The 12,605-nt window shown below is 42.3% G+C and overlaps 1 protein-coding gene across 4 annotated transcripts in view; it reads left to right on the top strand.

Moving 5' to 3' along the window:
* The window catches only part of Fam219a (family with sequence similarity 219 member A), a 55,418-nt gene that overhangs the window by 1,129 nt on the left and 41,684 nt on the right, over positions 1-12,605 (top strand). The window lies entirely within an intron of this gene.

Raw genomic sequence — 12,605 nt, 5'->3', positions numbered from 1 at the left:
CTTTGCTGGGCGCGGAGCCTGTCTCCTGTCCACGGTCCTGGAGTCAGGCAGCAATGATGTCATCGCTGCTGGCGCCGAGGGGATGGAAGGAGAGGCGATTGGGGAGGGGGGGGAGGGTCGCAGATGGTCAACAGGGTTTTATGGAGGCCAGGCCTAAAGGAGACCATGCTCACTGGCCACTGCCTTGAGGGCTACCTGAGTGGCTTGTCTGTCCTGTTAGTGTAGGAAGCACAGAGGCCTACTCTGCTGGTTTACAGAGAGGAGGGAAAGGGAGAGAGAGTTCTCAGGCCTAGGACCTGGAAGGAGGCAAGACAGGCCAAGAAAATTGAAGGCGTGGGTGCCCCTTTCTTTAAGCTAGCCTGCGCTCTCCAAGTCCTGAAGCTCCCTAAGTCCTCCTCCTCTGCACCAGGCAGGGTAGCCATGAACAGGTTCCGCCCTTGGGTGGGCAGCCTTCTGACAGATGTGCCTCCTGGTTTCCTAGACAAGTAACCTGCACAATACAGTAGTGAAGATGGCTATGTGGGGATCCAGGACCACCCCTGTGCCACACCTTTTGCCAGTTGGTAAAGACAATGATTAGTGGCCACCTAGCTGGAGATAAGTGGTTTTTCTGCCTTTTTTGAAGTCAAAACAGAAGTTTTTACAGATGTGTACAATATTAAACCAAGTCCAAAAGGACTTTTTTCTAGCCTGATGCCACTACAGGATTATGTAGGAGCTTGAAAATCCTGGAGAGAAGTTCGTCCTGTGAATTTAAAGAAGCATTTTGAGTTGGCTTAGGAGAACTTTCCTTAATAAGTTCCCTATGCAGCCAACCTTGCTTGTCAAACTAAATTTCCCTTCCCATCTCAAACTTCTAATCAAGAAGCAAAGGGAAGAGAAATGAAAGAGGTATTTGTTTAAGTCAGAAGGAAGAAATGAGTTGGTGATTATCTCCCATTTGAAGGTCCCATGAGGGATGTAGTAGCTGTCCAAGGAAGGGGAAGGAATTGGGCTCCTTGTTCAGTATCTCCAGTTGTCTTTATTAAAAATATTTTGCCAGTACTGGGGTCTCTAAATTGTTATGCAGGTACTCTACCATGCAAGCCATACCCCAAACCCCTATTACTTTTAATATTTTTCAGATAGAATCTTGCTTTTTCCCCAGGCTGGCCTTATACCTTGATCTTCTATATCTATGGTTCCTATGTAGTTGGGATTACATATGTGCACTATTATACCCAGCTTACTTGTTGAGATGTGATATTTGGTGAGATATTGGTTGGCCTTGAACATTTAAAAAATCCTCCAAATCTCTGCCTTCCAAATAGCTGGTATTACAGGCATGTACCACCATGCTCAACAACTGCCTGATAATCTTGCCAGTGGTTTATTTGGATAGAAGGCTCCTGAGCTGTTGCTGTGCTGTGTATCCTTAAAGTGTTTATAGCAAGGAAGTTCTTATTAAAATAGCTATAGCTGCCTATAGACCCTTTTTAAAAACGTAAGGTAGCCTTGTCTGCAAGAGAATACTTTGTTGAAGTTGAGTGTGCCTTAAAGAAATAGTAATATAGTAACTCTCTCTCTCTCTCTCTCTCTCTCTCTCTCTCTCTCTCTCTCTCTCTCTCTCTCTCTCTCTCTCTCTCTCTCTCTCTCTCTCTCTCTCTCCCATTTGGGGCTCATAGATTATTCTGCTTTTTGACCTCTTTCCCAGGTTGTAGTCTAGAGATACCCCAAAACTCTTTGCTTGCCCTCTATTTTATTGAGATCCAAAGATTTTTTTTTTTTGAGTCATGGGGCTTGAACTCTGGGCCTGGGCACTGTCCCTCAGCTCTTCAGCTCAAGGATAGTGCTCTACCACTTGATCCACAGCACCATTTCCAGTTTTCTGAGTGGTTTATTGGAGATGATAGTCTCATGGACTTTCCTGCCCAGGCTGGCTTTGAACTGATTTCCTCAGATCTCAGCCTCCTGAGTAGCTGGGATTACAGGTATGAGCGAGCCACCAGCGCCCTGCTTCTCAGGGGTCTTAATTTGAGTCATAGGGAATTAAAATGCAGACCATAGAAGTAAAAGGTTGGAAAGAGTATAAAATAGCTCTGTAGAGGTATCTGGGTAGCTAATAAAGAATCAGCTGTGAATGTTTCATTTTTTTTGCTATTATTTGTAGAGACCTCTAGGAAGTCTCTCCTCTTCTCCCTGGACCATTTTTCCATTTATGAAATGAAGACACTATGAACTTAAAGTTTAAGCAGTTGCTCCTCACTCTCCCTTCCAAAGAATATAATATTGATTCAGGAAATAGATTTACCAAATAATTATTGAGCATCTACTCTATTCCAGATACTACACTACTGTCAGGGGCATAGTGGTTAGCAATGCCGACACAGATATGGCTCTGACTTCCAGGAACTTGCAGCTTGGTAAAAGTTTATTTTCTCTGAGTGAACCCTGCTGAGAGCAGAGTGGGCCTGCCTCCTGATGGCCATGGAAAGAGGACAGTGACCATGTCACATCCTCACCACTTTTGGATATGTATAGAGCCTATTTCTTGGGCTTTATCATCAAATAACCCCTTTAAATAGTGGTGGGAAGAATCTAGAGGTTGTCCCTTACTTGGAAAGATGAGCTGTAGGGAGAGATTTTTTTTTTCTTTTTTTACTTGAAAGAAATTTAGCTTGAAAAGGAAGCCTGGGGGAGTGGCAGGAGCTGAGCTAGAAGGTGCAGCCAGCAGATCTGGGTGTTTCCAAGGTGCTAATTTAAGCATTAGCTCTCAGCTAGTGGGAGGAAGAGGAGGAGATCCCTGCCATGTTGCTGCTGCTGTGGCCACAGCTGCATGAAGCATCCTGCCCGGGTTGGGAGTTTGCCTGAAAGGAGTGACTTCCCTTCTTTCCTCATCCACACCAATTATTTAATTGGCCTGGCTGCATCTCAGCTGCGAACTAGTCCTGGGCCTAGCCCTGAGCTCCCTAGGGTTTCTTCCTGTCTCGTTGTAAAAGAAATGAGAGCTTTCTTGGTGACCTATTCCCTGGGCTCCACTCCTGCTGTGTCTGCCTCCTAGGCAATTCTGAGTGTAACAGAACACAGAGCCTCTCCCAAGACACTTTGCAATGACCCACTTCGCATGTCATCTCTGTGAGCCATATAGCTCATTGTTGAGCAACTGTATTGAATGTGTTTGTATAGTAACATGCACAGATTCTCTAGCTTTGTTGTCTATCTGTTAAGATGGTTGGTGCAGCCACACAGACTATATCTTCTCTTTGGCTGCAATTGGAAAGGAAGAGATTTGTTGCAAGAAAAACAAATAGAGCTTTTAAGCACTTAATTGTGTCAGGCAACACCCTGCTGCCTGTGAGCTCACAGGCTAAAGATACTTAAAGAATGGCATATGGCAACAAACGGGATCTCTGCACGGTTGGGAGAAAAACTAGTCTGGTCTCGCTGAAACCAGATTATCCATTTACTCATTTGTTTAGTTTATGTGTATTTGCTGTATATGTACTCCACTCCAGGTAATTCAAGGATAAAGAGACAATGCAATGAGATCTCTTCAGTGGATAGACAGAGGACTGGATGAAAGGATGGGCTCAAGATGACAGGAATTCTTTTAGATACTTGTCAGAAACAGTAGCAATCAATAGAAATGTTCCTGAGAAAGAATTACACCTAAGGATAAAGTGGATTACAGGAACTGACAGAGGGGTGTGAGACACCTACAGCCTTCTGACACTGAGAGATGGGGATGATGAATACATTAATTCAGAGCTTACACCTGTAATTCCAGCTACTTAGGAAGTAGAGATAGAACTATCCCAGCCTGAGCAAAAAGTTAGCAGAAAAAAAAAAAAAAGAAGGTAGGCACAGTGCTTCAGATCTACAGTCTAAGATAGGGGTCTGAGGCTAGCCCTAGGCAAAAGAATAGGAATCATGAGACCCTATCTGAAAAATAACTAAGAGCAAAAGGGACTGAAGTTGCGGCTCAAGCAGTTGAGCACTTGCCTAGCATACTAGAAACCCTGAGTTAAAAATCCTAGAGGAAGGAAGGAAGGAAGGAAGGAAGGAAGGAAGGAAGGAAGGAAGGAAGGAAGGAAGGAAGGAAGGAAGGAAGGAAGGAAGGAAGGAAGGAAGGAAGGAAGGAAGGAAGGAAGGAAGGAAGGAAGGAAGGAAGGAAGGAAATTAAGTGATTGAACCATAGTGGACACTAATAGTCACTGTGAAAAATTGACCTACATGCATTCTATGGTCTGGACACCTTTAAACTTTTCCTATAGTAAGATGACTTCAGTTTTAAGAGTGGATGCTCCTAGTGGGCCGATGTGGTTTATGACCTATCAGTATGTTTTAGATTCTTTGGAAGAGGACATTTTTCCCTATTCTCTAATTTCCAATTTCGTTCATTCCAAATTGAGTATTGGGTTTCCTCAGGCCCTCATCCCTTAGAACTCAACAAACACTAAAAACTAGTGTTTAGATGTGCTGACAGTAACAACACAGCCTTACTATGTTCTAGAGGTATGCACAATGTAGACACTAAAGATTGAGACACTACAGTAATACGAATTGCAAGAGAACTGAGAACCAGGTACAGTAGAATCAAAGGCAAACAAGATTGGCTCCCTTTGAGTCACCAAGGGAAGGCTTCACTGAGGAGATACTGCTGAACTGGCTTTTGAAGAGGTTAGAAGCTTGGCAGGCTGAGTAGATGAAGCAAGGACAAGAATTCCAAGCAAAGGTCATTCCAAGAAACAAAAGGATACATTTGGAATGAATTAGAAGTTCTAATTAAGTCAATAACATGAAATTTGAGTTCAGCTTATCACTCCAGGGGTGAATGAGGGATTGGAAAAGGTGAGATTAAGACAGAGGTGAGTACAATAAGAGATAATGAGGCCTAAACTAAAGCTGACAAAGTGGAGAAGGTGATACACAATCACTAACAAGATGGAATAGCAGGATATGGTGTTTTTGGAGAGACAGTAAAAAATGACTCCTCAGTTTCTGGTGTAGACACTTAGGTAGAGGAAGAGACCATCACCAATTACTTCAGGGAATTTAGAGGCCTGTATACCTATTGGCCTGTCTACTTGTAACAAAGAAGGCTATTTCCCTCTGTTCAATTCTGAAGCTACTCTCTTTAGGTTATTGAGATTCAAGAGTCCTAGAAAACCAAACACAGGAATGGCACTGACCCCATAGCTTCAAAAGGTACTGAGAAATGTGCTCACCTGCCAATGAATACCTTTATCCTTCCCCTGCTTTGGTGAGTGCAAGAGAATCTGTGGCAGCAAGGACTCAAGAGGGATTTTGTTTTGTTTTGTTTTGGTTCTCCCAGACACATTTTGATGAAGGAGAAATATAGTCCTTCGTTGTCTGAATGTTCTATGTTGCAGTTTCTGGCCTAGCATCTTAACCATCCTTCTAGCCAAATCTATGGTTTTATTTCTGAGCCCTTTCACCGATTTCTTATAGAATGGATTTGTGCATGTTTTGGCATGATGTGTAAGAGTCATAATGGAAAAGGACAATATGTCCATTTCCTGAGACCACCATGAAAGCTGCTCTTGAGGTAGAAAGAATAGGCTTTTGAGATGAGATCTCTCAGAGGTGACTCAGATTGTAAGAGGCACTCATTGTGACTCTGTAGGTAGGTATTTTCACAGTAGCTGAGGTTCAGACTCATTTCCAAGCCATAGCTGCCAGCTTCCCTTGACTGCCTATAACCCAGAGTAAACATAAATGAAAAAACAGAGACTTCTTCAACTTGAATCTCAGGGACCTCCCTCTTCTTTGAAAGCACAGATAGAGCCTTATGGCTAGTAAGGCAACATGAAACTTCTTCAGCTTAGCTGCTTTATGCCTTCCAGAAGACCTTGGAAGGACTTGTATAGGGAGTCCAGTTAAGAATAAAATGGAGCCGGGCGCTGGTGGCTCACGCCTGTAATCCTAGCTACTCAGGAGGCTGAGATCTGAGGATCGTGGTTCAAAGCCAGCCCGGGCAGGAGAGACCGTGAGACTCCTATCTCCAATAAAACCACCAGAAAACCGGAAGTGGCGCCGTAGCTCAAGTGGTAGAGCGCTTGCCTTGAGCTGAAGAGCTAAGGGACAACGCCCAGGCCCAGAGTTCAAGCCCCACGACCGACAAAAAAAAAAAAAAAAAAAGAATAAAATGGAAAATCCGTCTAAGGTGCATATCCAGAGATTTGGGTCTAAGCAAGCAAAAAGTATGGTTCAGCAAGTTCTAAGTCATTGTTTTATTTCCTGAGGTGACTCTGGTGAGAATTATGTTTTCTGGGACAGAGAAAGGAAGGAAGGAAGCTAGGATCAGCTCTGGATCTGGCTCTACTTTAGAATATGGAAACTGGCACATGACTCAAAGACTTCCCCTGTGGGGCAGCCAGCAGAGTGAACTCCTGCAGGAAAGTACTAGAGCAGGAAAGTCCTCTAGGAGGAGGCCCAGAGGGTCTAGCTTGGGAAAGGGGATAGACATAGGTCTCTATGTGGGTCCCCTTGGCTACATTCTTAGTAGCAATTTCAAGTACATGACATTGAATTGGTTATTATTTATGATATGGGATTGAGGATCAAATTAACCTCAGGGTCAGTTTGAGTTCCTGTGACTAATTATGTATGTATATAAGAAAGGGGCATTAATGGCCCTGAAGTTATTCTCTCAATGATCATTCTAGCCTTGAATGTAAGGTAGAAGAGACCACATCCAGACAGAAACAAATGCAGTTCCTGTACTTGTTTGCCTGGCTTTTGCCTATTCTAGCCACCAGACTCTTTACTACCATAAACAGATTTCATTCCATCCATCTATACAGAATGATACCTGAAAGGGCACCTAGGCATGGTGTTTCATATTGTAATCCCAGTAAACAAGGAGGCTGAGGAAGTAGAACCCTTTTTTTTTTGTTGGTCATGGGGCTTGAACTCTGGACTTGGGTACTGTCCCTGTGCTTTTCAGCTCCAGGCGAGCACTCTACCACTTGAGCCACAGCGCCACTTCTGGTTTTCTAGTGGTTTATTGGAGATAAGAGTCTCATGGGGAAAAAAAAATGTCTCATGGATTTTCCTGCCTGGGCTGGCTTTGAACCACGATCCTCAGATCTTAGCCTCCCGAGTAGCTAGGATTACAAGCATGAGCCACTGGCACCCTGCTGGAAATGGAATCTTGAAAGCACAAATGGAACCTTATGGCTGGAAAGGCAACATGGAAACTTCATAGCAAGATCCAAGCCATCTAGGGCTACACAGCAAGACCCTGTCTCAAAAAACAAAAACAAAATTTACATGCACCCAAACTCCATAGCCATATATATATATATATATATATATATATATATTTATATATATATATATATATATATATAAACTATATAGTGAGCATACATAACTTTACTTATGTACATGCTATACATGATTTAAGTTCCATTTTAATTGTATTCTTATAAAGGAACTGGTGAAATCCTTAGTTTAGACAGACCTGCATCACTTACAGTGCATTCTTAGGAATATGTATATTTTGGGGAAGTGGCACTGTAGCTCAAGTGGTAGAGCGCTCGCCTTGAGCTGAAGAGCTGAGGGACAGCGCCCAGGCCTAAAGTTCAAGCCCCACGACCGACAGAAAAAATAAAAAGGAATATGTATATTTTGGGGGTGGGGGGAGACAGGTGGGTTGGTCATGGCGCTTGAACTCTCGGCCTGGGCGCTGTCCCTCAGCTCTTCAGCTCAAGGCTGATGTTCTACCACTTGAGGAATAGCACCACTTCCGGTTTTCTGGTGGTTTATTGGAGATAAGAGTTTCACAGACGTTCCTGCCCAGGCTGGCTTTGAACCGTGACCCTCAGATCTTGGCCTTCTGAGTAGCTAGGATTTCAGGCATGAGCTACCTACAGCTGGATAGAAATATATTTTTACTAGTATTATTCTTAGGAATATTGATCCTTTGAGCATACATAATGGAAATAAAGTCTTCATAAGAAAATTTCATTGGGAAACATTACCTACTTGATCCTGCCACAATGTGTGTGTGTGTGTGTGTGTGTGTGTGTGTGTGTGTGTGTGTGTGTGCGCGCGCGCGCACGCGCGCACGTGCTGATGCTAGGGCATTAACTCAGGGTATAGATGCTGTCACTGAGCTTTTTTTGCCCAAAGTAATGTTCACCCACTTGAACCACAGCTCCATTTCTAGCTTTTTGGTGGTTAATTGGAGGTAAGAGTCTCATAAACTTTTCTGCCTAGGCTGTCTTTGAATTGTGATCCCTCAGTTCTCAGCTTCCTGAGTAGCTAGGATTACAGGTGTGAGCAACTGGTGCCCAGTCATCCACTAACATTTTAAAGGCTCTAAGCAATCCTGCAGTAAAGAAACATTTCTCTCTCTCTCTGCATTTAAGTCAACGTTTCTCAAATATATATAAGTATAAAACCATTTTTCCCCATGTTACATCTACCAACATCTTGTAGATGTTTAGGTGTGTTTAGTGGAATATTATTAGAAAATTCTACCTTAGAAATTAGACTGTGATCTGACCTATTCTAGATTATATTATTCCCAGTTCATTTGAACTTTTTTTTTTTTTTTTTTGGTCGGTCGTGGGGCTTGAACCCAATGCCTGGGCTCTGTCCCTCAGCTCTTCAGCTCAAGGCAAGCGCTCTACCACTTGAGCTACAGTGCCACTTCTGGTTTTCTGGTGGTTTATTGGAGATAGGAGTCTCACCGTCTCTCCTGCCCGGGCTGGCTTTGAACCGCGATCCTCAGATCTCAGCCTCCTGAGTAGCTAGGATTACAGGCATGAACCACCAGCTCCCGGCTCACTTGAACTTTTTTAATAACTCATTTCATTTTTTACCCAATGTAAATTTCTAGTGGGATATTGCTAATTTGGTTCAAGTCCTGACCTTTCTGCCATCAGTAGGACATTCTTAGTGATCTTTGATCAACTACAGCAGCAACTACTAAGTGAACTGTTTTTCTCATTATATTTATAAGGGAGATTTACCTTCATCATGGCCATTTTTAACAGATTTATTGAGATGTAATTTATATACTTTAATTTGTATAATTTAAACTTTACTTTTAATCTTGTTATGGCTAACCTATTCATTTGTTATTTCACTGTGGGTTGTGTCCTGTCCTTTTGTGGTCTCAACAGAAGAGATGGCATTGGGATTCAAAATGAAAACAGATTCCCAATGTAGAAAATGTCTTAGTACTTCATCTACATTACCATTAAATGTTCCCAGTGGCTCAAAAGGCATTCATACATATTATTTTAGACAATCCTCCTCCATAGGCAACAAAAAGCATGGGTGATAATCAGGACTCATCTCTTATGACAATACATGTTGTTCAATAGTAGATGTCTGGGATATTGTTAAGATGGATTCTGAGGCAGAGCCTTGGTCTGGGTGGTTTTCTAACTACTGTGTTCAACAGAACAGCAGTTATAGTGTTCTGCTTGCCATGCTAGCAGTACTGAATTGTCCTAGTTAAACTGGACAAAGAACCAGGAAAGGGAGATGTTAGCCGCTCAGCAAGCTGTTTCACTGAGGGCTGGAGTCTTGTGATATAGTTCTTTAAGAAGTGAAAATGGACCTTTTCTAACTTGGTCTTCAGCACTGGGTTTGTTTTTATTTTTGTTATTTTGGCAGTACTGGTGTTTGTATTGAGGGCATTGCACTTGTAGGCAAACATTCTACCACTTTAGCCACACACGTCCCTAGTCCTTTTTGCTTTAGTTATTTGCTGAATAAGATCTTAAATTTATGCCGAGGCCCAGTTGAACTGCAATCTTCCTTCTTTTTTTGTCAATCATGGGACTTGAACTCTGGGCCTGGGCGCTGTTCCTCAGCTCTTTAGCTCAAAGATAGTGCTCTACCACTTGAGCCACAGCACCACTTCCAGTTTTCTGAGTGGTTTATTGGAGATAAGAGTCTCATGGACTTTCTTGCCCGGGCTGGCTTTGAACCACAATCCTCAGATCTCAGCCTCCTGAGTAGCTAGGATTACAGGCATGAGCCACCGGCTCCCAGCTTCCTATGCTTCTTGAGTAGATAGAATGATAGGTGTGAAATACTAGACCCAGTTTTTCACTTGTTGATATTCGGCCTTGCAAGCTTTTTGTTTGGGCTAGCCTCAGGACATGATTCTCCTCATCTCTCAGTCTTCTGAATAGGTAGAACTATACATATAAGCCACTGTGCCTGCCTGATGGAGCATTAGGATTTGGGGAAGAATGGATTAATACAAGTTAATCATCATTTGAGAAAAAGATGGGCCAAATGAGAAGGAATAACCTTGACTCTGCTGAGCAGATAAGAGAGAGAATAAAATAGATTCAGGTAATATCATATGCATGGCTAGCCATTACTTAAAACAAAGCTATAAGTTTTTGACCAAAGGAAACAGAAAGAGTAGGTTACCAGAGGAGTCCCTTAAACCAAAAGCTATAGGAGAAGGAAGGACTCACCACCTTGGGCAGTATAGCCTCTGAAGTCTTTCTTTTTCAGGCTAAATAAACCCTGTTATTTCTTTGTAATGGTCCCTGGAGACTGGTTTCCAAATCCCCAGTTGTCTTAGTTTCTCTAGTGGATACTTCTAAGTTTTTCTCCTTGAAACTAGACATGGACCTGTCCATGTGATCTGACCAGCACAAATTGTTGCATCTACCACTATGCATAGTATTAACTTTGTGCTTACATTATTTTATACTTCTATTATTGTTAGTTGAGACAATATCATATATAATAGCTGTTGTACTTTTTGATATAGACATAGGACATTTTTGAAACAGGGTAGCCCTCTGCCTTAGCAGTATAAAAATTAAGGTTAGAACTTGGAATTGCATCTTGAGCTGGGATGATTGCAATGAAGGGAAGGGTCCACTGGGGCTAGTGAGATGATGGTTTCATACTCACTAAGAACTACATCATATGTGTGTAATATAACTCCAGGGAAGATTCTTAATTCATCAAGGTAGAATTTAAATATGAATCTAGGTGAGGCGATGTGATTCCTAGGGTAGACTCAAAGAGAGCTAGTGCTTCAGTCAACTGAGAGTTTAAGATATTAAGTACAGCTACTATATAAGGTTACTCCCAGGAAAGCCAATGTGCTGTTGCGCTGTATTAGTAAGAGCATGGAATTCAGATTCTAAGAGGTGATCATTCTACTTTGCCCTATGCCACACTGATCAACACTATCTGAAACCCTGTATTCTGTGCTAATATCACTGTTCAAAAGAGGGAGTAACTAAAATAGTGTAAGGATTCAAGCCATGTGTATGAATAATTGGAAGAACAGAGACTGTTCGGCCTACGAATAAACAGTCTCAGAACAAGTATTTTATTTTATTTTATTTATTTTTTGGGGTCCAATCGTGGGGCCTGAACTCTGGGCCTGGGCGCTGTCCCTCAGCTCTTCAGCTCAAGGCTAGCGCTCTACCACTTGAGCCACAGTGCCACTTCCAGCTTTTTTCTTTTTGCTTATGTAGTGCTGAGGAATCGAACCCAGGGCCTCATGCATGCAAGGCAAGAGCTCTACCACTGAGCCACCTTCCCAGCCCAGAACCAGCATTTTATTTTAAGGTTTTCAGATACCTAGAAAACTGGGATGAGAAAAGGAAAGGAGATTAGACTTTTGGTACCTATGACTTTACAAGGAAGAATCAGAGTCAGTCAGTGTGAGTGTAAATGTGCTTCTATCCCCTAGCTCCATGGGAGAGCAGCTCTTAAACTGGGCAAGGCCAGGATACCTGCAACATACTTTGCTCTTTATAAAATGCCACACTCTTTCCAAAATAGGGCTAGGAATAATATTTGGCTCTATAGTTGGACAATATAAACATGTTCTAAAACAATCCACTGTAGAACTAAGCATCAGGCAGCATTTTTCTCATTTCTTGTCTACATTTTAAGGCCCATCATAAACATGCCATCTTTTTCCAGCATTCTTTTCTTTCCTTTAATGAAATGCAAACTCTCTATATTACTTATTCTGTGGCCCTAATGCATTATCTTTATGTAAACTGTGGTTGTCTTAAATTACTTTTTAAGGAAGATGAAAAGATATTTTCAAAACACATGAACCAGTTTACAAAGCAGTTTGGTGTATCATTTATAAGCAGATCTGTGAAAGGTTAATAGGCTGGAGGTTGGCCTGGCCTAGACTAGAAACTAGATAATCCCAGGCCCATGACATTTCCTTTACAACCTGGGACCTTCTTAGTTCCTCTACTTCAAAAGTAAACTTCTCTACCAGCCTTTGAGGCATTGACATTAGACTTTTACTCTTCAAAGGTGTTCATGACTGGCTCTCTTGAAGATCTACTCAAAATTTTCATTCCTTGTCTCTCATTTCTTTCTCTGACTTTCCTTCTTACATATTTTTCCAGATCATTTAAATTTCCTTTTTCCAAGGAGCTTTCCCTGACTAACCTTTTCCCCCATCTTGGTGCTGAACTCAGGACCTTGTGCTTGCTTGAGCTACATCTCCAGTCTAATATTTTGCTAGTTAGAGATGGCGTTTCACAGACTTTTCTGTCTGGGCTTCAAACCTCAAGCCTCACACCTATATCCTAGATACTCAGGAAGCTGAGATCTGAGGATCATGGTTCGAATCC

The sequence above is a fragment of the Dipodomys merriami genome, unplaced genomic scaffold, assembly GCF_024711535.1.
Source record: "Dipodomys merriami isolate MVZ:Mamm:240054 unplaced genomic scaffold, mDipMer1.0.p SCAF_11, whole genome shotgun sequence".
NCBI classification, from domain to species: Eukaryota; Metazoa; Chordata; class Mammalia; order Rodentia; family Heteromyidae; genus Dipodomys; species Dipodomys merriami.
This window is presented reverse-complemented; position numbering and strand designations above follow the sequence as displayed.